Below are 27,945 nucleotides of genomic sequence, written 5' to 3' on the forward strand. Positions count from 1 at the left end.
ATACATGCGTGCATAAGTGAGCGCAGGGCAGAAAGAGAAGGAGACAGAAAATCCCAAGCAGGTTCCATACTGGCAGCACGGAGCCCAGTGTGGGGCCTCAGTCTCACCAACCTGTGAGATCATGACGTGAGCCAAAATCAAGAGTCAGCTGCTGAGCCACCTGGGCGTCCCTCCCTGTTTTGATTTCTGAGCTAGAGGTAAGGATCCCTGTCCTCTCCTGCCATCTAGAAGGTTGGGGAGGGCATACTGAACACAGGCAGTGCCCCACCCACACCCCCTCTGGTACACACCAGCCACCTTCCAAATGTCTGCAGGTTTTTTTGTTTTTGTTTTTGGTTTGTTTGTTTGTTTGTTTGGCTGAGGGCTTTCCTTAGCCTCTGGAGCCTTCTCTGCTTGTGGTGAACTAGAGGAGCTGGGGAATGAACATGCCCGGAGCAGCTTAACCCATGTTTGATGGAAATAGGCACATAAGTTCAAAGTGTACATCTTGCACTAGCTCCTCCAGCTGGTGATCAGCTCCCCGTGCACATGGCATTGGCTTCCTTCCCTTCCCTACCCTACAGCCCCACTCCACTTCAGGCGTTTCCTGGGATCTGCTCAACTATGCCCTCAAGTCCTTGACTCAGGCATGCGCAGGGTAAATTCAAATGAAGACAGTGGTGTCTTTAAGTGTGTGGATTCAGATCCCTTAGACTTAGACCTCAGGCTAGGGACTTAAGCTCCCTTTGCCTCCTCAATTGTAAAATGGATAATGACAGACCTTACCTCATAGAATTATCTGAAGATTGGATAAAGGATGACATAGAAATCTTTATAAAAAGGGGGCTCCCAGGTGGCTCAGTTAGTTAAGCACTGACTCTTGATCTGAGCTCAGGTCATGATCTCACAATTTGTGAGTTCGAGCCCCACATCAGGCTCTGTTTGGGAGCCTGCTTGGGATTCTATCTCTCTCTCTTTCCGTCCTTCCCCCGCCTATGTGCATGAGCTCTCTCTCTCTCTTAAAATAAATAAATGAACAACAACAAAAAAAGTTTTAAAGTAGTTCCTGGCTTGTGGCAAATGCTCAAATGTTATTAAACCCTGAGGCCCACAAGGTCATGGGCATTTCCAGCCTCACACTGTGTGTGCAATTAACTGTTGTTAGTCAGGGGGCTCTGGTTCCCAGCTTGTGCCTTTCCCAAAACTGACAACTGTTGCCAGGCTGGGGAGCCTGAGTCAATCCCTGGGTGTCCCCATCCTCCAAATACACACGTCCAGGCTGTGGAGGTCAGAACTGGGGTGACATTTTCATATTAAATGAGGCCTCTTCTCTGGCTTCCCTTCCCTTCACCCTGGGCAGGGGTGACCATAAGAGGCCCAGGGCAGCCTCCCTTAGGACTGCAATTTTTAATTAGCCTCTGCTCTTTGAAAACACTAAAATGTTACACAAATGTGAATTGTTAATAAAAACAATTAATCTTGCTGGGGCGAGGAGAGCTTCTCCCTTCTCCTTGATGGAGGCAGTGTAATAGAAAATAAAAAGGAAGGGGACCAGGAGTCTAGCCCCAGCCTGTTACTAACTCACTCAGTGACTTTGAACAAACCACATCATTTGGGGGGCCTCGGCGTGCTCTTTGGTAAGATGAGGGTTTTAAAGACTCCTCCCATCTCTGATTCCAAGACTGATCTCACCAAGGATTGCAGGTGGGGGACCAGACGTTTAGTACACAGATGTGCCCAACGATTTTCACCCATGGACACATTTATTCTGTACATGATCCTATTATCACCTCCTGGTATTTATAGACGCGGACACCAAGGTGGGAAGAGGGTCTGTAACTCAGCTACTGTCATGAGTTAGCAGTGATGGAGCTGGGCTGTGCGCATGCACGTGTATATGTGCACATGCACAGGCATGTTTGTGTACACGCATGTACTTGAACGTGTGTGTTTATGTGTGTCTGTTTGCCTGAGTGACTGTCGCTGTGCACACGTTTGTGTGTGTGCTGTAGGTCTGCTTGTGTGTCACACTGCACATGTGTGGCTGCACACACGGGGCATCTGATCGACTTCTAGTTTCCTCTGAGATGCCCTGAATGGCAGGGACCCCCACATCCCGATCTCTCCTCTTGCTTCCCCCTCTCCTTCCTTTCGTCCCTCATTCTTTTCTTGTGTCTCTAGACAGAACCACCTGAATTGGTTTTCTTTTGAAAAGAAAACAAAGCCTGTTCTTCCCAAACTCTGAATGCTTTTACCTGCTGGAAAATCCATAACAATTAACCAGATCTGCTGGAGGGAAAAAAAAAATCTGGGACCTGCTGAGATGGCTCTAGCAAAGGCGGTTGTTCTCTAGAGCTGGTTAAAAATTCAGAGGGAGCCTTGGCATATGATATGAGGAGCAGTCTTTTACTAAAGAGATTTAATGGCCCACAATTCAATTTGAACTCAAAGAATCCCCCCAATGACTCCTTATAAAGTCTTCCCGAGCCCTGAGTCGATATCTATGGGGCTGGTGAGGAGCAACTATCGATTAGCTGTCTCTGCCAATGAGCATTACAAGCCAAGGAGGTTGGAAGGGAGTCGTGCGCACAGTTTCATGGGTGGCACCTCATAAAACCGGCCTGTATCGACTGGTGGCAGTGCCATCCAGGCCAGGACAAAGGATGGCTCCTGCAGGGCCTGAGAGCTCATCAAAGTGTCTGGGAACCCACTGGGGCAGATGAAGCCACAGTCCTCTCTCCTACCAGGAGGTGCATGACAAGGGGACAGAAGCCACGTTTCTCATCGTTTCGAGCCCAACAATCCTTGGGTGTGAGGTAAGACCTGATCTTACAAAACTTAAAGTTTCCTTGTGTTGTAGGCACTTAGTTCCCAAAAGAAAAGTCACAAGTGTCTGTGATGCCACATTTATCCTTTATGCCACCGATTTGGCAGCATCGGCCACACAAAAATGTGGCAAGGATTCCAGATCAGGAAAAAGAAAAAAAAAAAAGGCTACCGGTTATTTAAAAAATCCTCATGATAGAGCCTATGTGTTAAAATACATGTTCTATTCAAGAAATAGCTATTTAGACCCTCATTCAGAACGTGTTAACTCTTGTTTTATATTCAATTCTAATAAACATGACTTTTCTGGTCTCACGTGCCTTTTTTGCACGAGTAAGTGACAAAAAAGATTTAAGGGAAGGGTGTCTCTGCCAAGGATAATGACGCTATTGTTAGCCAGGGGTAACAGTCAGGCAAAGAAGCTGTACAGCTGGAATGGAGTAGACATGGGCAAACAGTCACACCCTCCTGAGTCTCTGTATTAGTCTGGGCTCAGGCCACCTAAACAAAATACCATAGACTAGGTGGCATAAATGGACCTTTGTTTTCTCATAGTTTTGAATGCTAGAAGTCCAAGATCAAGGCTGCTGGTGGTTTCTGGTGAGAACTCCCTTCCTGGCTTACAAATGGCCATCTTGTTACTATGTCCTCATGTAGGCTTTCCTTGGTGTGCTGGAGAGGGAGAGAAAGCCCTGGCATCTCTTCCTCTGCTCCTAAGGAGAGCAGTTCTACTGGATCAACGCCTCACCCTTACGATCTCATTTAACCTTTGTGATCCCCTTGGAGGCCCTGTCTTCAAGTGCAGTCACATTAGTGGGTAAGGGCTTCGACTCACTTCAGTCCATAACAGTCCCCAAAGTCTTCAGTGTCCAGCACGGAACAACTGATGTTCAGGAAGGGGTATCTAGAGCAGCTTTGAAATCATGTGTAGTTACTTCTCTTTAAGATGGCAGGGAAATAAGGGATGCATTTCATAAAGATTTCCCTTCAATGGGAAAAGAATATTTGCCAAAATATTGGCTTTAAGGGAGAGAGCTCCATTTAAAAAGAATTTCACTCTTATGGAATTATTTGTTTTCAGGGTCCTAACAGAGCTGTTAAGAAATGTCATCCTCAAATTAGGATCGTTTGCAGAGAGTCTAATAAAAGGGCTGTTTACATAGGTGTGGGAAGTTAGGGAAATCGTGAGACAGAGCCCCCTAGCCAGGCTGGTAGGGGTGGGATATATGTCCCTTGGCCTGGACCAAGCCCCTAAATGAGAAATCTGCCAAAAAGAAATGGACTCTTAGCACTAGGGCACAGGCAGGTCACAGCAAGGAGGAGGGGTGAAATGGAAAGTGAGTACCCTGGGCTCTCTGTATTCCCACCCTCCTTCTAATCTCGCATATGGCTCCCAACGTGCCAAATCCAATCAGAAGTCAGAAAGCAGGGAGCCCAACGGTTGAACACATGGCTTCAGCTTCCTGGAGTAGACATGGAAGAGTAAACCAAAGATGTCCTGAGGCCTTACCTGATCTGAGGTGCACCTGACTCTGTGACAGGTCATCTTGCCCACATCCCACTGTGTGTGGGAAGGTCAGGAGCTGCGGGGGACCCCAATCCTGGCTTCCCTCCTCCCTGCTCTGGCCCTGTTGGATTCTCTTGTCTTCCCTAAAGAGGGAGGAAGACACTCAGAGTGCCTCTCTAGCCAACCCGCTGTGCCTGACCATCAAACACCCAGAGTGGTCTCCTGTTCAACAAAAAGAGAAACTCATTTCGCACCATAAGGCTTTTCAAAATGGAGCACCATCCTTGATTCAAGCCCCGCCCAACCTGGGACTCCGGAACCTGCCGCCACTGGGTACTGAGAGGAATGGAGCTGAGCAGGCTTCTCCACACCTGCAAAGGCGGATTTGCACCAAAAGGCTCTAATTAGCACATTCCAAGCTATGATTAGGCTTCCAGGGGAAGCATGCCAAATGCCATTAATTATGGATATGATCTTAAATTATTCACTTGGAATTTTTCTTCCCTTGATATGCCCCTTTCATCTCCCACTAACTTTTTGTCACATCCAAGAATAGATCCAATTAAGCCTCAAAAAGTGGAAGTTTGTTATGTTAAAGAAAAGGTAAACTGAAAATTAATCACTTTTTTTCTCCCCAGTAGTGGTGTTGGTGGTGATCAGAAAGCAGCCTAAGCGGGAAAAGGCATTTGGTTTTCTTCCTTATCTTTCCTTTCTGCACCACCTTGATCCAAATGGCTTATCAGAGCTGCCTTGTTCTTTCTGATGGGAGCCTGGCTGAGGATGTCTTAGGCAGGTTCCCTGGAAAGCAGATCCTGAGCTGAGGATTTGTGTGCAAAGGTTGTATTTAGGAAGCTAGAAAGGAGCTGAGGAAGCAGGACAAGGAAGGTGAAGTAAGGAATGATTTCAGGCAAGGTCCCAGCCTCAGCCTGATCCTGGGGGGAGCTCTGTAGTGTAAATTTCACATCCAGTCTCTAAGGCAAGGGCGCTGAGCTCTCCCACTCTGGCACCAGCCAATCATTGACTAAGGGCTGCTGCGGGCTGGAAGGGACTCAAACTCCCAGGCACTTGCCTACTGACTACAAGTGTAGACTAAGCAGTTCTCAAAGGCGGTTCTTTGAAAAGAACATCAGGCATAAGCCATTAGAAACAAAGTAGAAGCTGGAAACAGACTACACAGAATGGCACACTCTCCACTAAAGGGGCCGCAACAGGATCATAGACAGAAGAATGGAAGATGGAGAGTAATTCTGTTTCAGGCCCCCAAAGGTCAGCATGCCTGTGGCGTGGTCTGTCAGCACAGATGCTCTAAGCACCCGTGTGGACCCAGCACTGCACTGTGTGCTGTGGTGGAGACACAGGCAGATCCTGTGGAGCTTACGCTTGACAGTCTCACACAAATGAAAGCAGAAAGTTAAAGGTGTCCAGATTAAACACAGAGAAGTATTGTTGAGGCCTAATTGCTGGAAGGGTTCATAAATGTGACTGTGAGCTGGGGTCTGGAGGATGGAAAGGAAAAAATAGTGATTTCTTACATGCAGGGGTTTATAAAACACTTCGTGAAAAGCACTCTCCTGTCTGTTTTTCTCATTTAAGCATTTGAGCAATTCCCTATCAAAATAACACCAGCATTCTTCACAGAGCTAGAACAAACAATCCTAAAATTTGTATGGAACCAGAAAAGACCCCCAAATAGCCAAAGCAATCTTGGAAAGGAAAACCAAAGCTGGAGTCATCACAATTCCAGACTTCAAGCTGTTATTACAAAGCTGTAATCATCAAGACAGTATGGTACTGGCACAAAAACAGACACTCAGATCAATGGAACAGAACAGAGAACCCAGAAATGGACCCACAAATATATGGGCAACTAATCTCTGACAAAGCAGGAAAGAATACCCAATGGGAAAAAGACCGTCTTTTCAGCAAATGGTGTTGGGAACACTGGACAGTGACATGCAGAAGAATGAACCTGACTGCTTTCTTACACTATACACAAAAATAAACTCAAAGTGGATGGAAAAACTAAACATAAGACAGGAAGCCATCAGAATCCTAGAGGAGAAACATGCAATAACCTCTTTGACCTCAAGCACAGAAACTTCTTACTTGACCTGTCTCTGGAGGCAAGGGAAACAAAAGCAAAAATGAACTATTGGGACCTCATTAAGATAAAAACCTTCTGCACAGCAAAGGAAACAATCAGCAAAACTAAAAGACAACCAACAGAATGGGAGAAGATACTTGCAAGTGACATACCAGATAAAAGGTTAGTATTCAAAATCTATAAAAAACTTATCAAACTCAACACCCAAAAAACAAATTATCCAATGAAGAAATGGGCAAAAGACATGAATAGACTCTTTTCCAAAGAAGACATCCAGCTGGATAACACGAAAAAATGCTCAATATCACTCATCCTCAGGGAAATGCAAGTCAAAACAATGAAATACTATCTCACACCTGCCAGAATGGCTAAAATTAAGAACTCAGGAAACAAAAGATGTCAGCGAGGGCGTGGAGAAAGGGGAAGCTTTTTGTACTGCTGGTGGGAATGCAGATTGGTGCAGCCACTCTAGAAAACAGTATGGAGTTTCCTCAAAAGGTTAAAAATAGAACTACCCTATGACCCAGCGATTGCACTAGTAGGTATTTATCCAAAGGATACAAAAATGCTGATTCAAAGGAGGAATATGCACCCTAATGTTTATATCAGCACTATTGACATTGGCCAAAGTATGGAAAGAGCCCAAATGTCCATCGACTGATGAATGGGTAAAGAAGATGTGGTATATATGTGTATACCAATGGAATATTACTCGGTGATCAAAAAGAATGAAATCTTGCCATTTGCAACAACATGCATGGACTAGAATGTATTATGCTAAGTGAAATACGTTAGTCAGAGAAAGATGACCATCATATGATTTCACTCATGTGGAATTTAAGATAGAAAACAGATGAACATAATGGAAGGAAGCAAAAATAATATAAAAACAGAGAGGGAGATAAACCACAAGAGACTTTAAAATACAGAAACTTTTAAATACAGAGGGGTTGTGGGTGGGAGGATGAGCTAAATGGGCGATGGGCATGAAGGAGGGCCTTTGTTGGGATGAGCACTGGGTGTTATATGTAAGTGATGAATCACTGAATTCTATTCCTGAGGCCATTATTACACTATATGTTAACTAACTTGGATTTGAATTTTAAAAATAAATACATAAAAATAAAATAAACATTCTAATAAGAAATTAAGCATTTGAATAAGACCCTGAGGTGGTATAATATCCCTGTTTTACCAATGAGAAAAACTGAGGCTGAGAAAGGTCGTGGGCTGCCTTGGCCAGGACATTCTGGTGCCACGTGGCAAATCCGCACCATGAGTTTACAGCTTTTGACCTGAGGGCCTGTGTTCTTCCCACTAGACACAGTGTCTCCCATGGAGTAGGTCTGCATGCAGAGAGAAGGATGGGCACTCTGGGTGGGGGCAACAGTCGAAGCAAAGTGTTGGTGGCTTGAAACGGGCATGTAAAAAGCATAAGGAAAAGAACTTGTTTGATTAATTTCCATGTTACAGTGTCCTTGTGGGCCCTTTGTTCTCACCCCCTGGACCTTCCCTACTATGTCACAGTGGAATAAAATGGTCTCTCTCTAGAAGGAACTCAAGACTGGAAATAAACCCAAGGGGAAGTAGCTGCCCATTCAGGCTTTTACTTGTAGACAAGAGCCATGCGGGAGGCTGGGAGCCAATGGTGTGCACAGGACAGGAAGGACACTGTTGGCCAGAGACCCAGGCCAGGGAAGGCTGCCCCACATGAACCAGATAGGCCAGGACCCAAGCACAGCACTGTACAGCCAGAGACACCCCAAGACAGTTCCGCCGCAGGCCAGTGGCCGCCGTTTCCCTGTCCCATCTCAGCCTCAGAGTGGTATTAAGGAAAGATGGGCAATCAGTCCAGTTCACCAGACATTTAGTGAGCTTCTATATGTCCCAGACACAGGTACACAGCCTCCCATACCCTCCCATACTCCAAAGACTTGGAGTACTTTCAAATCTACTCAAGTATTGGTGCACCTGAGTGGCTCAGTAGGTTAAGCATCTGATTCTCGGTTTCATCTCAGGTCATGATCTCACGGTTCATGAGTCTGAGCTCCAAGTTGGGCTCTGTGCTGACAGTATGGAACCTGTTTGGGATTCTCTCTCTCCCTCTCTCTCTACTCCCACCCTGAATAAATACATAAACTTTGAAAAATATCTACTCAAGAATCATCATCACTCCTCCCTTCAACAGGTGGAGCCAAATTCCCTTGTATATGGGCTGAACTCGGTGATATTTTTCTTAGTCAATAGAATGTGGTAGAAGTTATGATGTGCAACTTCCAAAGCTAGGTCACAAAAGACATCGCCGCTCTGTCTGCTTCTCTTTCTCTTGAATTGTCTACACTGGGGGAAGCCAGCTAGTACGTTGTTAGACACTCATGCAACCTTGGAAGAGGCCAACATGAGGATAAACAGCAGAGTCCCACCAACCCAGCATCAACTTGGCAGCCATGTGAGGGAGCCATGCTGGAAGCCATTGCTGCCCGCCCCCCAGGCACCTCCAGCCCACAAATTGGTCCTTGTCACTGCAGTGACAGCAGCAGTGGATAAGAGTGCAAGGTCAGTGCAAGGCCAGAGGAAAGCATGCACCTGCGGGGTGGAGGGGGCACCAGAGCTTCCCAGAGAGACGAGCTGAGACGTGACAGATGCCAGCAGGTAGAGAGGGCATGCCTGGCTGGGTCCTTAGGTGGGGTAAAGGGACCAAGGCACCACAATGGGAGAGAGGATGGCATGTTTAGGGAACAGTGCCCTATGGCTCCTGTACCTTAGAGAAAACTCTTCAGCCAAAGTGTCCGGGTGGTTTGGGATTCCCAAGACAACCCAAGCTTGCCGTAACCTTGGAGTATGCTTCCTTTCTTGGAAAACAGCCCTGTTTGGAGTTCAGTTTGGTCACTAAACTGAGTGTTTTGGCTAGTAAGTTCACCTCTCTGGGCCTCAGTTTACTTCTCTGTAACACAGGAGGCTGTACAAGGTCACATGACTCTCAAACTGCAATTAGCTTTGAATCTCCCAGAGAACAGATTTGATGCTGATTCCTGGGTCCCACCTGAAGGGGTTCTGAGTCCTCAGAGTCAAAGTAGGGCCTGGGAATCTGCATTATAACAAGGGTCCCCCAGGTGCTTCTGCTACAGGCAGCCCTCACATTTCAGTAGCTTCCTAAAGTGTTGTGAGGCTAAGAGTCACCTGGGAAGTTGTGAAAATAGCTTCCAGAGCTTTCTTCTGGAGATTCTGGTACAGGGAGCCAGCCTAGGCAGTGATTCTTAAAGTGTGGCCCCAGGAGCAGCAGCGACAGACACATCTTGGGATTCATGATACAGCCCGTGGAAATTGTCAGGTCCTGCACTGGAGACACTGAGTCAGAAGTGTGGGGGCAGGGCTCCAGTTGTTTGAACAAGCTCTCTGGGTGAGTCTGTTGTCTGCTAAAGTAAGACATCCACTGGCCTAAAGTTTGCAATATGTATAATCATGGCAGGTCATTCCCAGCATTGGAAAGGGCCAGGAAGCCTTGGAATCACTAACAGCACTTCCAGCTCCTACTGCCCAAGGTTATGGAAGGCCTAGATTCTCCCCAACTTGTCTCTGGGCCTCTCTGGGAAAAGTTGTCCAGGAAGCAGCCAGTACTTCCCCTTCATAAGCAAGCAATATTCAGAAGGACTGTGAACCAGGTGGGTGACCCCCTTCATACACACACTCACCTTGTATGCACATCTGCTGCTCCACACCTGGCCTCCAGCTGCTCCTTTGAGAACTGGGGGCCATAGAGAAAGTTCCTGATCCCAAGATTTACCAAGATTGAGGCTGGGTCAGCAGGGTCCACTTTCTTTTATTAATTCACTCCTGCCAGTTGACATCTCATTTTCTGCAAGGTGACCTATGGAGTCTGGCTCGCCTGCCGCGCCCCCCCCCCCCCCCCCCCCCCCCCCCCCCCCCCCGCCACTAACCTCCCTCTCTTCCCTCCCCACAGGGCAAGAGCATTCCTCAAAGAATAACAAGATTGGAGTAGGTGCTGGGCTTGCCAGTCATCAAAAAAATGAACCACTCCCCCTGTTCCCCTTTCAATCCATTGTTTAGTTCTGGGGCAGACTCAGTACCTCAAGGCTGTGACAGGGAAGGGCAGTTCCTAGACTATCAGTTCTATGGGTCCAGAAAAGCCTTCTTCCTTTCCCGTTCTCACAGGGTGCCTAAAATCCCATCATCTGTGCAGCAAACTCTCATCTACACACACACACACACACACACACACACACTCACACACAAACACTTTATGCATCTATCCACCCATCCATCCATCCATCCATCCATCCATTCAACATTCATTCATTGAGCACATCTTTGTGCTCAATAGGAGTTGAGGGTACTGTGATTGCATATGACCTAAAAAAAACATTTAGGCCTTGGCAGACAAAGCTTGACCCTGGTGGCTCATTAGAGCTTCCTATTACCTGATAAAGAGATCTTTTTTAATGTTTATTTATTTTGAGAGAGAGAGAGAGGCAGAGAAAAAGAGAGAGAGAATCCCAGGCAGGCTCTTCCGTGTTAGCACAGGGCCCGATGTGGGGCTTGATCTCACAAACAGAGAGATCATGACGTGAGCTGAAATCAAGAGTTGGAACTTTAACCAACTGAGCCCCCTAGGTACTCTGATAAGGAGACCTTATAGGTAGAAAGGATGGAACTTGGGTGGGGGATAAGAGAGGGCATTGGAGGAAAAAAACCTTGTCTGACTTAAGTTCACCCTAGAAACATGTTTACTGAGCAGTTCATGTGTTCCAGAAACTTTCCTAGGGGCTCAGGAGAGACAGCACATAGTTTGACCTGCAAACCCCTGGTCTCTGGGATACACAGCACAATAGAGTTCCTCCTACACTGTGTGAGAGGCATCACAGTGTTGGGGTCAGAGAGCCCTAGTTTAGCAGTCAAGAGGACCGAATGCCAGTGTGACAAGTCCTCTGAAAGCTGAGGTCTTAGACAAGCCACCTTATCTCTAAGCCTCCTACTTTCTACAGTGCAGGAGGGAGTTGTCTGCAAAACAGGAGTCCTCATAACCTCCCTGCTGTTAAGAGCAGAGGAGATAACAATGGCAGATGGACCATGCAGGCTGCGGAGAGCTGTAAGCGCTGAGTCAGTCTACAAAGACGTATTCAGCACCTACTATCTGCCAGACACAATTTAACTAGGGATCAGTGAAGACAATGGAGGGAAATCCTTGTCCTCACAGAGTTTCCAGTGTGGGAGGATGGGCAATAAATAGATAACAGATAAAGCTATCTGGTTTATCTGGACTATCATGGTACCACGAGCTCTGGAGTAAAGTACAACAGGGTTAGGAGGTTAAGGAAGTACTGAGGGAAGGGGGTGCTGAGATTTTATATAGAATGGCCAGAGGTCTTTTAATAAGGGACAAAGTGATCCCTGCACAGGAGCTGAAGGAAGTGGGGAGGGAATCATAGTTATCCGGGGAAAGAACATACTAGGCAGGGAGTGCTGCACTGTAAGTGCAAAGGCCCTGAGGTAAGTAGGTTTGGCAAAGAACATCAAGGTTGCTAATGAGGGGGGAATCAATTGTTAATGTTTCAGAAACTTTGGGCACTTTTGGGGCACCTGGGTGGTTCAACCGGTTACGTGTCCAACTTCAGCTCAGGTCATGATCTCACGATTCATGGGTTCGAGCCTTGCAGCGGGCTCTGTGCTGACAGCCAGCTCAGAGCCTGGAGCCTGTTTCAGATTCTGTATCTCCCTCTCTCTCTGACCCTACCCTGTTCATGCTGTCTCTCTCTTTCTCAAAAATAAATTTTAAAAAAACATTTAAAAAATTTTTTTAAAAAGAAACTTTGGGCACTTTTATTTATTTATTTATTTATTTATTTATTTATTTTTAAATTTATTTTTATTTTATTTATTTTATTTTTTTTACAAATAGTTTATTGTCCAATTAGTTTCCACATAACACCCAGTGCTCATCCCCATGAGTGACTTTGGGCACTTTTAAAATTTTTTAATGTTTATTTCTTTTTAGAGAGAGAGCGGCAGAGCGTGATCGGGGGAGGCAGAGAAAGAGGGAGACACAGAATCTGAAGCAGGCTCCATGCTCTGAGCTGTCAGCACAGAGCTTGACACAGGGCTTGAACCCACTAGCCGAAGTCAGATATTCAAACCACTGAGCCACCCAGGCACCTCTGATAGGCACTTTTAAAACACAACTGTAATTTAAAATGATACTGTATAAACCTACACTTAATATTCTATCAAAAAGAAAGATTACAAATATTCAAAACCTATCATTTCCCAATGATTTAGCTACATTTTACTATGATGCATAGTCTTCAGATTATTTACACCTGTTGTAGGCATCTGGTGGAAATACCATATAATGGAAGGCTACGATGCATCTCTTCTGAACTCCGTGTTCAGTGGCAGCACATGGGTAACTTGAAATCAGCCATGGTTGAGAGTCTTTAAAGCAGGGAAATTGACAACCATGACTAATCGTGATGGCTTCTCCCTTTCTCCAGACACTTGGTTTTTAACACTTTCCAGCCCGCCACTGCCCACAGCACCCTCCAGAGCAGATCTGAGGCAGGAGCTTCCTTTCAAGTCAGATGGTGTCTGAGTCCAGAAGAGGAGGTGGGGGTTGGTGCTGAGAAAAATATCTCAGGGCCAGGTAGAGGCGATCAGGGTGTGCTGGGCAGGACCTCCAGCCCCGACTTCCTCCCTTGGTCCTCATATTTCTCTGGGAGCTGACCTTATTGCATTATTGTCTCTGTGTCCCCACTTTCCCAGAGGACTGCGGCCAACCCCTTATTTGCACAACTCAGTTTAGCAGTCAGTTTGAGTTCCTTTGTGTGCCCCGCCCGTGCACACAGCCCCAAGGGTTGATGATAATGACATCATCGCATGGAAGGGGAATCTGAAGCCCAGAGAGATTGAGTATCTTCTGCAAAGTTGCACAGCTAGGTAGTAGCAGTCTTAAGTTGAGCCCAGACCATGGCTCAAGAGCCTCCTCTGGAGCTTGTGCAGAGCTCCTAAGGGAGCTTGTGCAGGGGTGGGATTAGGAACGTCTGAACCTGGAAGGAAAAATGGCATTTTGACAGGAAATGAGGAATGTTAGAAGAGGGTGTTCCAGGTGGAGGAAACAGGAAGTGAGAAGGTCCAGAGGGACGAATAGAAAGGGGAGTGTTCAGTGAATACCCAGTGGCCCCGTGAGGCCGTCTTTTGCCACTCCCTCACTAACGTTAGAGAAGTCTGCCTTTGGGTGCCTCAAAATGACAACTTCCCAAAAATGATTTATTTTCAGGTTTGTCTGTGTCTGATAGTTCTTTGCTTAGGGATTCACATTTTAGTCAAGGTGGTAGTAAAGTGAATTACTTTCCGGAATGGAAACTGGGGCAATTGAGCGTGTGTGTGTGTGTGTGTGTGTGTGTTGGAGGGGCCAGGGAGGAGACTGAGAGGGTGAATCTGGCTTGGGATTCAGCATTTTCCTCAGGTCAGTGAACCATCTGCCCTGCTCAAGGCTGGTGGGAGGCAGGGCAGGGGTGGCGGGGGTGGGGAGAGTGGCTGTGCATGGATGTCCCCATCACCCGCTCTCGTAGCTCAGAATGTGCTGTCCTAGTCACTCTCATGGGGTTAATGAAATGGTGAATTTCTCGGGGTCAACTGTTGTGTAACCCAACACCCTCTATAAGAGCATCTGTGCAATAAAGCCCCCTTGGAAGGACCCTGAGCGGGGCCCACACCTTTCGCAGAAGAAGTTCCATCTTCCCAGGTAAGCCCATTGGTCTCTTCTATCTGCTCCTATGAACTGTAACTAACCACTGGCACCTCAGGGATTGTGTCCTAAAAGTATAATGCTGCTCTGTGTAACGGGTGACAAGACAAAAAAAAAAAAAAAAAACAGTGGAAACTTCCACTGGGATTTCAAGCAATCTTCTGGAAAGATACTCTTGGACAAGGTGATAAAAAATCCTTTTCTTTGCCTAGAATTTTACTTTTTTTTATATTTTTATTTATTTCTAGGAGAGAGAGAGAGAGACAGCGTGAGCAGGGGAGGGTCAGAGAGAGAGGGAGATATAGACCCTGAAATAGGCTCCAGGCTCTGAGCTGGCAGTCAGCACAGAGCCCGACGCGGGGCTCGAACCCACGAACCGCGAGATCATGACCTAAGCGAAAGTCGGACGCTTAACCGACTAAGCCACCCAGGCGCCCCTGCCTAGAATTTTAAAGAGAAGAGTGATGGTGGAAGGAATGCAGAGATTCATTTTGCTAGAAGGTTCCAGAGGTTTGGAAGATCTTGAGGGTGCTGATTGCTCTGGCCAAAGCACAAGACCTCTAGGACTGAGGATTCATATATGAGAGAGGAATGAACTCAGGCTACTCTCTTCATGGGAAATGCAGAGGAAAGGGTGAAAGAGGTGCCATTGCATCCGAGGTGGGCCAACGGTGAAAATGTGGGTTACTATGTCTGGAGAGGCTCCTGCCTGAGGGGCAGAGGTGACCCTTTGGTACATGCATTCATTGGGGGTTACTGGTTCTGGATTTACCCTCAAACTAGAACTCTTAACTACAATATATTTTCCTTTTTGCCTGGGCTCCCAGGACATTCAGAGATAAAATTTGTGTTCAGATAGTGACTAGATTTTCCAGGTTTCTGACATGTCTATTTCTCAGTGACTCTGTTTTTGGTCTTTCTTAAGACTGTGCTTTAAAAAAAAAAAAGATTAGAGACAACATATAACATTAAAATAGAAGTGCTTCTCAAAATCAATCCTTATGCAGGATGCTGGGTGGCTCAGTTGGTTAAGCATTCAGGTCATGATCTCATGGTTCATAAGTTTGAGCCCTACATCTGGCTCTGTGCTGACAGCTCAGAGCCTCGAGCCTGCTTTGGATTCTGTGTCTCCCTCTCTCTCTGCCCCTCCCCTGCTAGTGCTGTTTCTCTTTCTTTCTCAAAAGTAAATAAACATGAAAAGTTTTTAAAAATAAAAAAAAAGATTAGAGGCAACATATAACACTAAAATAGAAGTACTTTTCAAAATCAATCCTATGCATGGCACCTGGGTGGCTCAGTTTGTTGCATGACCGACTCTTGATTTCAGCTAAAGTCAAGATCTCACAGTTTGTAGGTTCAAGTCCCACATCAGGCAGAGTCTGCTTGGGATTCTCTCTCTCTCTCTGCCCCTCCCCTACTGGTGCTCTCTCTCTCTCTAAAAATAAATAAAAATACTTTAAAAACCAACAAAATCAATCCTTACTTGCAAAGACTGACTCTTAGTGAGGCCTTGGAGAAGAAAGGGCACTGGGGAAGAACCACATAATTAGCAAAGGGAGCCTCTGCTCACCTCTGCGGGCCGTGGCTCTCCTCACATTCAGGGCCCTCTGCTTCCCTCACACTGATCCTCACATGGAGCCTCTAATATGCCTACATCCCAAATGGTTCTAGCTCCTCCCACCCAAGTCCATCCATCCATCCATCCATCCATCCATCCATCCTCTCCACTCTTTCAACAAACATTGAGCATTTTTCCTCTGTGCTAGGAATGGAGCTCTAATGATACCAGGACTCCATACCTGGCTCCAGCAGACTTTGTACCTAATAGGGTAGTAGATTTGCCCACGGGTAAGTTCAAGAGGTGTTAGGACAGCCAGAGAGCAGTCCATACAGAGTTCAGAGAAGAGGAGGGACCACAGGCTTTTGGGATAGGCTGTCTGGGTTTCAAGTCTGGGCCCCATCACTTGATAGTGACCTTGGACAATTACGTGACTGCTCTGTGTCTGTCTTCTCAACTGTCAAATGTACCCCATTGTACCTGTGTCAGAAGGTCATTGTGCCACCGTCCCACTGCTCCATAAAAACACACCCAGCCATCCTATTATATCTCACGATCTGGTGGCTCAGGCACTTGGGCAGGGTGTGGCTGCTTGGTGATTTCGCTCCACTCAGTGTCAGCTGGGGTCACTCACTTATTCAGCTGGCCTGGTGGATCTTAGATGGCTTCACTCACATGTCTTGGACCTTGCCTGGAATGACTGAAAGGCTGAGTCTAGCTGGGATGTCCACTAGAGCGTTCGGGTGTGTCCACTCCAGCATGACCATCTTGGGCCAATCAGACTCCTCACATGGTGGCCAGGCCTCCCAAAGATACAGTGCCAAGAGAGGGAATGGAAGCTGCTGGCATCCTCAGGCCTGATCCAGAAACTGGTACAGCATCGCTTCTACCACATTCTGTCTGTCAAAGCAGACCCAGGGCCTGCCCGGATTCAAAGTGAGAGGTCATAGTCTCCGCCTCTTCAAAAGGAAGAATGTGAGATATCAGTGGCCACTGTTTGAGTCATTAAGGATATAAAAAAGATGAAATGAGTTTGTGCATGGAAAGCAATTAGAACAGTGACTGGCAGCATACGAGCCATGTAACTGATTGTTATTGCTGCTGTTAGCCCCCTTGAGCTGAGTCTTAAAAGATAAGCCTGTGCTTTCCTGGTAGACAAGGAACTATGGAGAGCTGGAGATTGGAGAATTCCAGATAGACAATGTTTGCACCTTGCGGGCAATTTTATGACAGTCCTGGTCTTTGCTAATTCAAAGTAGATGATCAGACCAACCAATATATGCAAAACATGTAACTGACTGGTAATTCACAGTCTCCTATCCCTCCTAGGGACAAGCAGGGACCTAGACTAAGGGGAGACATGGAGGGCGGGATGTCCCTTGGAGGCCAAACCCTGACTTGCAGGCTCGGCTCCGAGGGGCTCTCAGACCCTAGAACACACAGATGAGCAGATGCAGCTCTGGCCTGCCTGCCTGGGCTCCCCCTCCTGGAGCTCACTACTTAATTGGAAAGGACCATTTCAACATCTTAGCAGAAAATGGAGTTTTTCTTTCCTTGATGTCGTGATTTGACTGGGAGTTAGCAAAGCATCAGTAGAATCCTAAATGTCTACTTAGAAAAAAAATCAAGACTTCATCTCAGCTTGGCACAGGGCTCGACTCTCCCCTTGTGGGAGGAAGATAAAACGCTTTCATGCATGTCCTCCCGCCTGTAAGCGCGGGCTGGTTAAACATCTCTGGTAATGGCTGAGCTGTGCCAAGGACTTTATCTCTTCCCAGTAACAGTTCCTGCCTTTAAACGGCTTCCACGGGGAAGAGACATAACGCACATGCAGAACACGGGCTGAGAGGGGCTTCGGGGAGGAGGGAGCTTTCCGGAGGTGCGGGCACAGCCATGGTTCAAGACTGTGCCTGGTGCCAAGCTAGGCACTTTACATAAATTACCTTATGTAATCCTCACTACACCAGGGTGGGCTGGTGGGGGGAAGGATGAGGCTTATTTTTGCCCCCTTGTATAGTGGAGAATCCAGGAACCCAGAAAGGCTGAGTAAACTGCTCAAGGTCATGCCCATGGCATGGGGCAGAGCTACAATTGTTACCCAAGTGCATCTGATATCTGTATTTTTACTCAACCAGGAAGTAAGAGGGTCTTCCCCATCCCCTCCCCACCTTCACTGATCTTCACGCCATTACTAACACTGGTACAGACAAGGATCTCTGGCCTCAGAGGGTCCCCTCTCCACAGCAGACCAATGATTAGTGCCATAGCTTGGGTGTATGGCTTACTAAGGAAGACCCCACAGCATGGGATGGACTTAATCCAAGAGCAGAATGGGGAGCACAGGTTGTGCTGAAGGGGAGAGGGGAAACATCTCAGCAGAGCCTGAGAGGGAGGGTAGAGGAGATGCAGCGGGCGGATCATTTTGCAGCTTGGAGAACCAAGAGCTTTGGATCCACCTTCCAGCCGTTTCATTAAAGTGCTCCTGTGGAACCTCAGAAAAGCTGTCCCCTCCAAATCCCAGGTTTCTTCCTTTTATTTTATTTTTCCTTAAAGATTATTTGTTTATTTTGAGAGAGAGGAAGAAAGGGAGCTCAGGGGAGGGGCAGAGAGAGAGAGAGAGAGAGGAGAGAGAATCCTAAGCAGGCTCTGTGCTGTCAACGCAGAGCCTGACCTGGAGCTTAATCCCATGAACTTTAAGATCATGACCTGAGCTGAGATCAAGAGCCAGATGCTCAACTGACGGAGTCACCTGAGTCCCTCAGTCTCTTCATTTTGAAGTTGAGAGACTATTCTCTAGGCTTTCTGGGGTGTCTTTAGGTCCTGAGACTCTGGAAATGTTTCAGGGGTGCTGCATAGGGCTATACAGGTTGTGCACTGTACAACTCCAGGTAAATGCCACTCACAGACTGCAGTGTAAGTTGTATACTGCAGTGGTTCTAGATTCTATAAAGGTAGGGAGGAAGGAAGGAAGGACATGAGAAAGGGTGAAGAGGGGCGGTCCAAGCGGAGAGAAGGAATCAATGGCCTGTGACAACAGTTTTCTCCAATCAAGGCCTAGACAGTATTTGCACTGCACACAGGTAGATCTGGTCCTGTGGAGGAGGATCTGTGGGGTTCGCCACTAATCACACTCACTGATCGTGACCATTTTGACTGGCTCTGATGTAGAGGAATGGAGTTGGCCAACTAGGCCAAGATTCCCTTTGATGTGTCTGAGATGTGGGGTCATTGACTTTTGGAGGCAGCTGCCTATGGGGAGTCCTCCTTGGACTGAGTCCTATAAGCCCATGACCCTCAGCCACACTTCCTTCAGGGTTTATACGTTTGGTTTGCACTTGTTGATATCTGTTGTCTCAAGAAAAATAAATGTGTCCCCCCCCCGCCCCGCCGCTCAAACAGGGGCTCCTGAGGGCAGGGCTATTTCTCTCCCCTCAGACTGGGGCTCCCTGAGGGCAGGACTGTGTCTCCCCGCTCAGACTGGGGCTCCCTGAGGGCAGGACTGTGTCTCCCCCCTCAGACTGGGGCTCCCTGAGGGCAGGATTGTGTCTCCCCCCTCAGACTGGGGCTCCCTAAGGGCAGGGCTGTGTCTCCCCCTCAGACTGGGGCTCCCTGAGGGCAGGGCTGTGTCTCCCCCCTCATTCTGGGCTCCCTGAGGACAGGGTTGTCTCCCCTCAGACTGGAGCCTCCTGAGGGCAGGGCTCTTTCTCCCCCTCAGACCCTGGGGTCCCTGAGGGCTATGTCTCCTCCCTCAGACTGAGTGATTTCTGACATCAGAAGCTGTGTCTCATTCTTCATTTATGTACTGTTCACTGAGGCCCTATTTAGTGCCAGGCACTATTTAGGAACTCAGGATGTTATGCTGATAAACAACAAACAATGTTAAACAATGATAAATGCTAAGTAGCAAAAAAGAGGAGGGTCTCTGATGTTGTAGGGCAGAGTTGTATGGCTACTTCAGCTGTGGTGGTTTGGGGAGGCCTGAGTAGAGGATTCTGATCTGAGATCAAGTAATAAGGAGCCAGCCATAGGAAGGTCCAGGTGAAAAGCATTCCAGGCAGCATTGAGTGTAAGTGCAAAGGCCCTGAGGTAGGAAAGAGGAACAGAAATGTCAGTGTGTGTGGACTTAGTGGCACAGAGAGGGGGACAAAGAGGTTGGGATGGGCACTATGGAGATGTCACCATGCTTTGTGGACCACAGTGTGGAATGGAAGCTGGCAAGGAGGTGGCTGACCTCCATCCCTTGGGGTCCCTGAGCTTTCCGTGGCTTCTCTGTGATACTCTAACTGGGCTTGAACGTCTGCATGTGAGAACTCTGTGGCCTGTTTCACCCTCCCCTGCTGCTCCCGGCAATAACGGAGGAAGTATCTAACCAGTGTGCTTTCCTACCTGCCGCCCCGGGGAGCAGCCCCCTTGGACAAGCCTTGTTGTTTACAGACCTGGTCCTGGAGTTCAGCCCTCATTTCCTGCTCCGTAGCAGGAAAATGTCAATGACGCCAGAGAGGGAAGACCTCCTGACTCACGTTTGGATTTACAGACCCCATGCCGGAGAAGCGTGCGGCTGGACAGTCCCAGGAAGGCCCTCACCACCAGTCTGACTCCCTGAGCTGAAAGTAATCACTCGAAGTCCCCAGCTGCTGTCCTGCCCTTTCTCCATCTCCACAGCACAGGTCCGTAAATGCCTGGCCTTGTCATGTTCACCCCCTACGCCCCGCCACCACCCCTCGAATGGGCCATTAAGGGGCCTGCTAGGAAGTCACTGACCTACTGTTGAAATCTGGCAAGTTATTTAACCTCTCAGGCCCTCAATTATCCCCACCTGGAGATAATCGCATGTACTTTGAAGGGGTAAAGTTAGATAATAAACACTTAGGAGGGGGCTCCATGCATCGTAATGGTGACAACAATTATACCTGCTATGTACCAGGCACTGTTCTTCATTCTGACCAGTGGCATCACATTTCATCTCCAGAGCCCCATGAAGAAGGCACATTATAATCCCCATTTCTCAAATGAGGCCCCTGAGGAACAGGAAAGCCACCCACCTCTCCATGAAGGCTATCAAATGTGGGGGGGGGGGTCAGCCAGGGGTGGCACTGTCTCCCTAGGGGACATCCTGGGCCATGGGCGGGGTGGACAGGAGGGATTCCTAGGACATGTGCTCCAGGAGCAATGTGTGCAACAGTCCCACACAGGAAGAACCGGCCAGCCCCAGGGCCAAGAGAACCCTGTTTGGGGAAACACTGATGCCAGAACAAGTCATTAACAGGGACCCGATGCCACATCAAGTCACTAGCCCATGCTCACTGGGTGCATCAGGGCAGGGCTACGACCAGAGCCGTGTCCCACCTTGACTACCAACACCTTCACCACAGGGAGCCCGTGCCAGAATTTGAACGGTTTGAACCGTCTTCGGGGTCAGGCCAGCTGGCAGCCCAGAGCGTGACCCTGTGATTCCCCACTTACCAGCCTACAGAATGACCCCCTCACCCAGCCACGGCTTTGATCATGGTGAGCTTTGATCGTTCTCTCATTTCCACTGCCCATGGCCACCTCCCACAAAGGGAAGGTGTTGATCATTACATTCCCGCCCTCCGGACCCTGTAATTAATACTTGCGATTAATCTGGCACATTTAGTCAAGTAACGCAGGCTCTAATTGGCTGCAGAGACGTTCTCCTTTTGATTGAGACAATCCTCCTTCTAGGGCCAGCCAGCTGTAGTTAACTCAGCAGGACATGTCAAAGGCTGCGTAGGATAATTTGCATGACATTTGGGGAGAGGAAGCTGAGCAAAGGGGTGGGGGTGGGAGCTGGACCCTTTGAGGTGAGTGGGCCATGGGGCAGAGATGAGGATGTGTTCCCATACATCTATTTAACCCTTGACTCACCCTGGATGCCAGACTGAGCACCAGGGGGTTTATTCTGGTTCCTGTTGCAAGTCAGCCCTACTTCTTCCTTTCCTTGTTGAGTTTGTGGGTATGGGGATAGACTGTCTCCTTGGTGACCTAGTAGGGGAGGGGGACACTCCCTCCTTTTCTGAGTTCCCTGATTGCATCAGTTAAAATTCTTTTGATTGTACAATTCTTTTGATAGAACACTTAGCTCAGTCTTAGGTAACATAATTGAATGAACGGATTGTTAAAAAGTTCAAAGAGGGTCTTCCCAGCTTCAGGCATGGTTTGTTCCAGGGGTTCCCATTGTCCTCAGGACTCTGAGCCCATTTCTTTCTGGATCTCCTGGCTCTGCTCTACTGGGTCAGTTTTCTTTTCTGAAAATGCTTCTGGCCCCCTCGCCACCATCATCCCAATAGCAGCTGTACTACCCTCTGGACATAGCTTCTTTCTGAGTTCTGCAAAAGAAGACAAAGTAGCTTTGGAGAAGCCCCTGCTTCTCACAGCCCGTTGACCCAAATTTGTTGTATGTTCCCCCCACCTCCCTCCTCCAATATCACGATGCTCCAGATGAGGGAATCAGTTTCCCCAGGCAGTATCATCATATTTGTCACATGGAACAGGAGTCAGCCAACTATGGCCTTTGAGCCAAAGGACATGTGTTTGTAGATAGTGCTCTTGGAATGCAGCCACACTCTTTCTTTTTCTTTTTTTCTTTTTTCGTTTTTTTTTTTTTTTTTTGCCTATTGTTTGTGTCAAAATGGCAGAGTGCTGTGGAAGAGAACTTCTGACTTGCAAAACATAAAATATTCGTTGTCTGGACCTTCAGAGAAAGAGTCTGCAGGCCCTTGACAGCATGTCAGAGCCAGGGGGGAATCCCCCTTATCTTCCTCCACACCTTTCCTTACACAGGCAAAAACTGATCTCAGGCGACTAGAGCCAGCTCCCAGACATAGGGTAGTGGCTTGCTGCCAGGCCTGGGCTTAGAACTCTCTGGTTCTTGAGGTGCCTGGGTGTCTCCATCCTTTAAGCTTCTGACTCTTTTTTTTTTTTTTTAATTTATTTTGAGAGAGACAGAGTGAGAGCACCAGCAGGGGAGGGGCAGAGAGAGAGAGAGAGAGAGAGGAGACAGAGGACTCAGAGTAGGCTCTGTGCTGACAGCAGAGAGCCCCACTCAGGGATTGAACTCACAAATCATGAGATTATGACCTGAACTGTAGTCGATGCTTAACCAACTGAACCACCCAGGTGCCCCTACGCATCTGACTCTTGATTTTGGCTCAAGGCATGATCTCCAGGTTTGTGGGATCAAGCCTGGAGGAGCCTGCTTGAGATTCTCTCTGTCCCTCTCTCTCTCTCTGCTCCTCCCCTGCTCACAGGCTCATACTTGCACTCTCTCAAAAAATAAGTAAACTTAGGGGGGAAAAGAAGTCTCTGGTTCTTACACGAGCCAATGTCTTAGCTGCAAGGTCATCCAGGATAATTGAAGACCGAGATTGAGGTAGGGAAGTGGTCAAGGATGGACCGGAGAGGAGAATGGGGCTGGATGAAGGAGGCACCAAGGGCGGCTCTCACCTTCTTCATGAACTTTCGCAGAGGGAAGTGGGCCTTGAGCAGGACATGGCGGGTGGGGGGATGGTGGAGGGTGTGTGTGTCCAGGCTCTGCCTTTGACCTTCAGAAACTGACTCCCCAGGGGAGAGACAGTCTCTGCTTAGCCCCGGCCCCCAGCCCCTGCCCTCTTAGCCTCCCCCGTTGCAGCCCAGGAAAAGAGATTAGAGTTGGCGTCTCTATGACTTTACTTCAGAAGCATGTGTGAATGAGTCCAAGGGCTACATCTTGCTGCAGTTCCTATACCCGGATGCAGGATGCCTGCAACTCAAATCCACAGGCCGAGCAGGATTCCTGAGACATAACACATGTGTGGAGTGCCCACCTGGGCCAGGCGCCGTATGCATTCGGTGACTCCACACTACCACCCTATGAGGCAGGTTATGGCCAAGAGTCCCAGTCCGCAGCTGAGAAAAACAAAAACTGGACAGGTATCTGTCCCAGGTCACATGGCCTGTGTCAGTTGGGTCCTCTGGGAAGCAGACACCAAGATCTCTTGAGGTTTGTTAGAAGTAATGCCTGTGAGAAATATAAAAGGGAGAGGGAGTGGAACTGGGCAGAAAGAACCTTCAGGCTGGAAAGCCACCAGGCACCATGAAAGGGTCTCAGGCAGCCCAGTGCAGAGCTCTGCACAGACTGCCTGCCAGAGGACTGTGGCTCTGGGCAGAAGTGGCCGGCCCCCCTCCCCTGCCATGGTCACTGGCTGGGGCTGACTGGGAGGAACTGGCCCAGGCCCCAGAGCTGACCTGGACCCTGAAGGTGCTGTAGCCAGAGGCTGTCTGCTAACTGCCCTCCTTGCCACTGAGCCGCAAATTCCTTCCCAAAGGGGAATCAGAGAGGCATGCCCCTGTGGCTACCTCACAGCTAGAAAATAACCCAGGATGCAAACTCCAGCAGTCTGGGGCCACATGCTCATATGCTTAACCCCTCTGCTCTACCTCTTGGTAGACAGGATGGAGGAGTATAAGAAGCACTAAACTGGAGCTCAACCTTGGTGTTCTGGCTCTGCCATGACCAACTATGTGTCCTTGGGCAAGTCATTCATTCATTTATTCATTCTAATACTTCCTGAGCATTTGTGAGTGTTGAGTCCTGTGCTAAACCCCAGTTCAAATGCAGGCTATGGCTTCACAGAGCTCTCTGTGTGGGAATGGAGGACCACAGTAGCTCACAGCAATGCTGGACAATATAATAAGGCAGGGATGCTCACAAGAGTACAGAGATATGGATGCTATTATGAGCCTCAACTTCATCTGAGAAAGGGAGCAGATGGTCTCCAGGATCTCTAAGATTCCTATCCACTCTATAAAACCAGTGTTGCGTCAAACTTGGGGAATCACAGGGTCTGCTCCAGCAGATCAGAAGGCTGAGACTAGGGTGTGGGCCCAGCCAGGGAATCAGCTTGGGCCTATATAAGCTGGGACACGCACAGCTGTCCATTCTGCTTCCCAGAAGTGGCCTGTTCTATCTCCAAGATGAGTAGTGAATCACTGACCTTGGGGCAGGCTCATGGCCTTGGGGGCCTAGATTCAGTGTCTTTGGTATTCGAGACCACAGGACAGGTCTTCCATCTTTGCTTTCATCCAGACACCACTGGTCCAGGCTGAGAGCCAGGCCAGTTGGGCAGGAACTATTAGTTAAATAATAGACATTCATCAGCTGATGGATGAGTCCTAGGGAAATCACCAAACTCACTTAAAAAGGCAACCACCCAGAATTTTCTGAGTCCTTTTCTTCACCCAGCCGTGCCTCGACACATGACCTTGATGAGGTCCCTTATCTTGCCGCAAATTATTGCCAGGAAAATCTATGGCCAATTAAACAAGCAAATGTTCTTCTTGTACCTTTTCACTTCTGCTCTCTTAAATAAGCTCTAGCTGGAGCCGTGGGAGAAGATGCTGGACTCTGCTGGCTTCTCTTCATTTGGCTTCAGACTAAACATTTCCCCCCATGGCACAGGCTCCAAGACTTGGTTATTAAAACAACAAAAGCCAAATGTTCCCAAGATAAACTCCTGATGATGTGATAATAGCAATTACCCTGGAGAATTCCAACTGGTGCGTATCACCAGGGGAAATGTCATCAGCAAGCAAGAATCCTCTCTAAAACAATCCAACAGGTAATTTGCTGGTTTTTATGGCTCAGATGTAAAACATGAATATGACCGGAAAAGCATTGACATTGGAAAGTCCTTTTCCTCACCATAGCCAGGGAAAGAGCCAGAAACATTCAGTGTCCCTGGTCTGTAGTCTTTCTCAATCCTACTCCAGCCATTTTGGGCCAATGGGTTTTTTTTCCTTTGTTTTTTGTTTTTAATTTTTTTTAAATGTTTATTTCTTTTTGAAAGAGAGGAGAGAGAGAAAGAGAGAGAGAGAGGAGGGGGGTAGGGGCGGAGAGAGAGGGAGACACAGAATCTGAAGCAGGTTCCAGGCTCTGAGCTGTCAGCACAGAGCCTGATGCAGGGCTCGAACCCACGAACTGTGAGATCGTGACCTGAGCTGAAGTCAGATGCTTAATCAACTGAGACACTCAGGCCCCCATTTTGGGCCAATGTTAAGGAATATGCCAATAATGGGTGGTTGAGGGTGAGGGTAGGCCAGAATGTTTTCCCTAAAATTAGCCAGGCCCCACCCACCTACCCTCTCCCCAACATTGCAAATAGTCCGGGCTTGCAGCCCTGCCTGCGGCCCACTCCTCACTGCACCCCTATCTCAAGAGTGATTGTCTGTTTCTCTATTTCTCTTTTAGTTTCTGACTATTTAGTCTCCCTGTTCTTTTTTCTATTCCACTGTCTCCTCTCCTTTCTCTGTTCTCTTTCCTGAAGTTGGTCATCTGTAATTCTGCTCTTCACCCTGTGTCCTGCTGTTAGATTAGGCAGTTACTTAGGCTTTACCGGGATTCCTGGAAACAGCAAAGGGGGACTCAAGCCCCTTTATCAGGAAAGTTAGCAACTTTCCCTGGCCGCATTCCACAAAGGTACAAGGAGCCAGATCTGAGCAGACAGGCCCCAGACAAAAAGGTGGAGACCCTGACCATGGAAGGGAGAAAAACATGAAACCCTGATCCCAAAGACAGCCCCTACCCAAATAATATACATTCCACCCCTTAGCTAAAACTGTCAAAGATAGAGACCCAAACCCTGGGCACAGTTCTCCCTTGAGCTCACCTGCTTTCACATCTCAAGAGAGGACTTTCTTTCTCTGTTTGTTTTTTTTTTAAATAATTTATTGTCAAGGTAGCTAACATACAGTGTATACAATGTGCTCTTGGCTTCGAGAGTAGATTCCTATGATTCATCTCTTACATCCAACATCCAATGCTCATCCCAACAAGTGCCCTCCTCAATGCCCATCACCATTTTTCCCTCTCCCTCCAACATCACACCCCCATCAACCCTCAGTTTGTCCTCTGTATTTAAGAGTGAGAGTACTCTCTCCTTTAGCCATGCAACTGAAGAGTTGAGTCTTACAATTTCCATTTCTATTTATTTATTTATTAAGAGATACAAAGTTCCATTTATATTTATGTATTTATTAAGAGAGTACTCTTTAATCACCTCTTCACTTGCATGGCCCCACTGCTGCCCTGGTCCGTCCACCGGGCAGCACTGCTACTCAGGTCAGGACGTTCTTTCCAAGCCCAAGGCCAGTCTTGGGGTGTCTCCGTCACCTTTCCTCCATCCCCTCACTGTCATCACCCTGGTGATCACAGTCTGGTACTAGGGAACCGTCAGCCTCCCCAGCAGGCAGCACGAGAGCCGGCCAGAGCCCCTGCCCACTCACAGGGCTGCTCTATGTAAATCAGGAAGAAGTGCCCCCTCTTGATCAAGACGTCTTGATCCATCTGCATCAAGACAGATACAGGGCACCTGGGTGGTTCAGTCGGTTAAGCGTCCAACTGCGGCTCAGGTCATGATCTCACAACTCCGTGAGTTCGAGCCCCACAATGGGCTCTGTGCTGACAGCTCAGAGCCTGGAGGCTGCTTCAGATTCTATGTCTCTCTCTCTCTCTGCCCCTCCTCCGCTCGCACTCTGCCTCTCTCTCTCACTCTCTCTCTCTCTCTCTCTCAAAAATAAAGACTTAAAAAAAAAAAAAGGTAGATGTGGCTTCCGTGGCAGGAAGCACATCCCAGGGGACTTCAGCCCCGAGCTTCCCCATGAACAGGCAACCCTGTATACACTGCATGGAAGACAGAGCTGCCAGGACATTACCCTCTGCAAGATGCCGCTCTGGGGATAGGAGCAGAGGCTACCTCTGTGGGCTAAGGCAGTTCTTTCCACTGCTGCAGAAGCAAAGCCCAAAGGCAGTTATCAACTATTAGGAGACTTAGACTTCAAGGAGAGCTTGCTGAACATGCACATTCCTGGCCCTGCCCGCAGGGAATTTGCTACAGCAGGTGTGGCCTGGGGCTCCTGAATCAGTCTCCACATGTGATTCTGGGTTGTTGTTTTGTTTTGTTTTTTAATGTTTACTTATTTTTGAAAGAGATAGAGCAAATGCCTGAGCACAAGTGGGGAAGGGGCAAAGAGAGGGGGACAGAGGATCATAAGCAGGCTCCGCACTGACAGCAGAGAGCCCCATGCTGGGCTCAAACTCAGGAACCATGAGATCATGACCTGAGCCAAAGTCATATGCTCAACAGACTGAGACACCCAGGTGCGCCTCCCCAGGTGATTCAGACGCAGACCACACTTCTAGAGTCCCTGGTTCC

The 27,945-nt window shown here is 48.1% G+C and overlaps 1 long non-coding RNA gene across 2 annotated transcripts; it reads right to left on the reverse strand.

Moving 5' to 3' along the window:
* Positions 1-23,404: 23,404 nt before the first annotated feature.
* LOC120238743 lies at positions 23,405-27,529 on the reverse strand. 2 transcript variants are annotated; one of them, XR_005530302.1, is made up of 2 exons: positions 27,446-27,529; positions 23,405-23,753 (listed from the first exon to the last, which is right to left on the reverse strand). It is a non-coding gene; the product is annotated as an uncharacterized LOC120238743 (long non-coding RNA). The 2 variants fall into 2 exon arrangements; XR_005530303.1 differs by lacking the exon at positions 27,446-27,529 and adding an exon at positions 24,730-24,816.
* Positions 27,530-27,945: the final 416 nt, after the last annotated feature.

This window comes from Hyaena hyaena, unplaced genomic scaffold (assembly GCF_003009895.1).
Source record: "Hyaena hyaena isolate Hyena2069 unplaced genomic scaffold, ASM300989v1 scaffold_211, whole genome shotgun sequence".
Taxonomy (NCBI): Eukaryota; Metazoa; Chordata; class Mammalia; order Carnivora; family Hyaenidae; genus Hyaena; species Hyaena hyaena.